Here is a 4,757-nt window from a genome sequence, read left to right on the forward strand (position 1 = left end):
GACTAGACAATAGACTAGACTATATACTAGACTATAGACTAGACTATTGACTATATACTAGACTATAGACTATACTATAGACTAGACTATAGACTTTACTATAGACATGACTATAGACTAGACTAAAGACTTGACTATAGACTAGACTATTGACTAGACTATAGAAATGTTATTTTATCCGTTTTTAAATTTCAGTAAGAACACCAGTATCACATTTCTTCACCAAACGGAGCCACCTTAGTACTTAGACATAATAAAGTTTCAGCTTAAGATTTTCATAAATAAACATTCCGAACATTCCATTGTCAAAATTTCGAAATAATGAAATTTTTACACAATAAGTATAATTAAAAACTTTCACTACTTTACAACATTAAAAGTATTTAGTTTTCCATTCATGGACTTTGAATATGCATAAATATTTAATTTGATATATCAGTGTCATTAACCGAGATTTTAAAGCATACATCCGTCCATCCACTGCTTTAGTTATGAAGACAATAACCGAAAAATGTTCACCATGAATAAAGTGTAATTAATTTAAAGCATCTCATAAAATCACAAATTCATAAATATTTATATAGTTTTATATGTTATACCAAAAAGATGCATTATGTTTACGTAAACACAATTAAAACGTTAAGTGATAGTGTTTACATTTTATTAACTATTATTCACTTATTAGTCTATTGCAATTGCAAAATAAGTTATAACGAAATTAGCCGGATCATATAGTGAAAACTGATTAAAGTCTTCAGTAGGAATCGAACCCACGACCCTCAGACTAATGAGGGACTAATGAATAGATTTCTTCTGGTAAATTTCTACACTACATTTATATGAATTACAGCAGATTGTCTATAAGACTGATCATGTAAACATCGGCTGCATATATTTAGGGATGTATTTCTATGATCATTTTTGATTTGAAGTTTAGCATTCTGTGGTTCTAATTGTGTTTTAATCATTCTGCAACACAAGTTGCCTTTAACAGACAATATCCGTATTAAAAACATACATTAGCATAAATTTCATTCATATGAAAATGCATACATAGTTATACACAAACATACATATTTAAGCAGATTTTTATGTATATGTTAACAATTAAATGATAACCCTTAGGCATGCCACCTACGCATCATCCAATATACTTTTTTTTCATTCTCTCTCTCTTCATTATGTATGACTGAATATCATGCAAATCATGCTGTTTGTTTGTACTTTTTACCAACAAGTCAACAACAGCCGACAGTCAATAACACAAAAGGAAGTAAAAGTTCCTTATTGTAGATTCCAACATGAACAAAAAAATAAATATGTTTAAATGATGATCTTCAACCACAACTAATTAATTTCGACATTATGATGACGTATAGCTTGTGGGGGGACAATATATTGTTTACAAGCTTGAGCATAATCAAAAAATTAAACAAATATTGTAAAATACAAGGATTCCCTCCCGTGGTTATGTGGTATGTAATCACCTTATTCACTGACGTTATCTGTTTGTATGAATGTAGGGCTGCTGTAACTAGGTTATATTTACATTGCAGTAACTAGTAGACGTTGTCAGAAAACGTTATGTCTGTTGTATGGTGAAAGTAGATTTCCTTTGGTTAATTTATTTATATTTTAAATTCTTTTAAGATTTTAACACTTGATCATTTATGGTGGTGTAATCATCATTTTTCATTAAATACCTTCATTATCGTGTAGCTTTAAGATTCCATATATAATCCAATATATACAAGTTTTATTTGGACCCAAATAAGAACCAAAGCGTTACACCTTGTCCAAACTGCCAACCATTTGTTTTGATCGATACAGAACATTCTCTCTCGGTTACGCTTTACATCAGAACTTAAACTTATTGTTAGACATGACCTTGCGCGTAAAAAACAACACTTCATTGAGGCCTATATATAAGATTAGACAATAGTTTCGACTATAGATTATACAATAGATTAGACCATATATTCGACTATAGATTAGACAGTATATTGAACCATAGACTATACTTTATATTAAACGAAAGACTCGAGCATAGACTACACTATAGATTTGACTACTGATTAGACTATGAACTACACAATAGACTAGATTATTAACTAGACTATAGACTAGACTATAACCTACACTATATACTAATCTAGAAACTTGACTATAGGCTAGATTATAGATTGCACTATAGATTAGATTATAAACTAAACGATAAACTAACCTATAGACTAGACTGTAATAAATACTATAGACTAGACTACGGTCAATACTATACACTCGACTATAGATGAGACAATATATTAAACCATTGATTAAACAAAAGACTCGACTATATAAGACTACTTATTAAAAAATAGACGGAATACTTATATCCTAAACTTAAAACTAGATTAAAGAGTAGACTATAGACTAATTTCTAGACCAAATTATAAACTTAACTGTAGACTGACTATAAACTAAATTATAAACCAAACTACAGACAAGATTATAGACTAGATTATAGACAAGGCTTTAGACTAGACTATAAACGTCACTATAGACTAGACTTTATATAAAAAAATAGATTAGACTATAGATTACACAAGAGACTCTACTAAAGACTATATTATAGTTTGGACTACACTGTAGACTGTAGACTAGATCAGGAGTGCCCAAATGTTTCTTACGGAAGAGTAAATACCAATACATTTAAAGAAAAACATATTTCCCCGCAGTTCGACAAAGAGTTAATGCATACGAAAAAGACAGTAATTTCCACTAATAGTTAACCACCTGGATTATTGTAATTCGTATTTTTTGGGTCATTCGTCACGAATGTAGCCTTAGTAATCGAGAATGAAGACAGTCGTCACTTTAGTGTCCCCTGTGTAAGCGGGAGCGGAGACAGTCGTCTCTTTACTGTCCTCAAGTAACCTAAAGATTATACTCTTAAAAGTTGTTTTTTTGTTGTACTTCCGAAAGTAGTTATTTTAACCATCTTTTGAAGAAATGATTATTACTTTTTATTAATATGCCACCATCTGGTTGACTCAAATTTATAACTTTTGGGAACTTCTGGAGAGTAGACACTTGAAATTTTTAAATTTTAGTTCCATTAATATCTTACCACCTGGCTGACTCCAATTCGCATGTCTTTGGTCTATTGTCACAAATTAACTCTTTGTAATCGAGAATGAAGACAATCGGCACTTTAGTGTCCCCTTTGTAAGCGAGAGCGAAGACAATCGTCTCTTTACTGTCTCTTTGTAGGGTATAAAGTGACGATTGACTTCCTCGTAGGACAAGGCCATGTTAAAATGGTTGGTCACCTGGGTAGTCAGGTGGCTAGGGGCCAGGGGTTAAGTGGTCAGTTCGGGACTGTCCCGTGTAACTGCTGGGTAGTGCTAAGCGCATATAAGTGCCTAGAAAACACACTGCCTATAACTAAGCACATTTACAAAAACAAAAGAGCATCAAGCGCATAGGGCTTGGGCACCCTTGGACTAGATTATGAAATAGACTAACGATTCTTTCGATATGCTATATTAACCTTTAATTCTGGCATTTTGACACTCTTTTATGTATTTAGATTAAATTTTATATCAAAGTTATGTATTATGCATTTATAATAAACGATCAGTAATATGATCCATCTTTTATTCTCTTTATTCAACCATTTCAAGAGATTAAAATTTTATTCACAATTTTATCCAATTTATGACATTAAAACCTTTATGTAAATTAAAATCGTATATTAATATCTTTAAATATCAGGTTAGTTGTCATAATTAAAATTATTATTAATAAACATGTTGTGATTATAATGAAGGTTTTTAGTGGCTGGTCAGTTATTAAATTTTATACTTAAAAATATACTACTACTACCAACTACTGCTATATTCAGGTGGACTCGCTCAACATGCCATCAGGTCCATATTCAACGTACAAAATAAAAGTGCAACAAACAGTGAATGCGACAACAACAACAATACATAACATTATTGATACCAACGAGGTAAGGTCCATGGAAAATATTCTTAAGCACTTGACAGTGAAATATTATACACATGTAAACACTCATTCATTACATATTTGTAACTTGTCTTTATTATGATTGTTTTTCATTATTTTTATTTATTTTTTATGATTTTTTTTTATTTCCTTTATACTCTTTATTTCTTATTGTCGGCCAAGTCCATCCTTGGATTATTAACAAAAAATGTTTAATAAGTCAATAAAATGTTGCAACGGTTGCAAGTATTAATTAGCTGACATTTCAGTTACACCCGTATTGGGTTAATACGTTATACATACATATTTATATATGTACGTAATGTGTGTACTAAAATATAGAATTTCATAAACTATAAATTTTATACTTTCTCTTTTTGTTCTAGAATAAATAAAATGTCGAACAATAAGATTCAGGGGCAAAAATAATCCGAATAATTTTCTATACTGATTTCTCTCCCCATAATCAAGTATAAACTTAACTATATAGTAGACCTAACAATACACTAGGCTATTGACTAAAATATATTCCAAACAACAGAGTACACTCAGACTATACTATAGACTAGCAGAACTATCTTAAAAGATTCAGAGTCAAAAATAATCCGAAAGACGTTCTATACTGATTTGTCAAACCATAATTAACTATAGACTAAACTTTATACTAGACTATAGACTAGACTATAGACTAGACTATAGACTAGACTATAGACTAGACTATAGACTAGACTATAGACTAGACTATAGACTAGACTATAGACTAG

The sequence above is a fragment of the Lucilia cuprina genome, chromosome 2 (genome assembly GCF_022045245.1).
Source record: "Lucilia cuprina isolate Lc7/37 chromosome 2, ASM2204524v1, whole genome shotgun sequence".
Taxonomy (NCBI): Eukaryota; Metazoa; Arthropoda; class Insecta; order Diptera; family Calliphoridae; genus Lucilia; species Lucilia cuprina.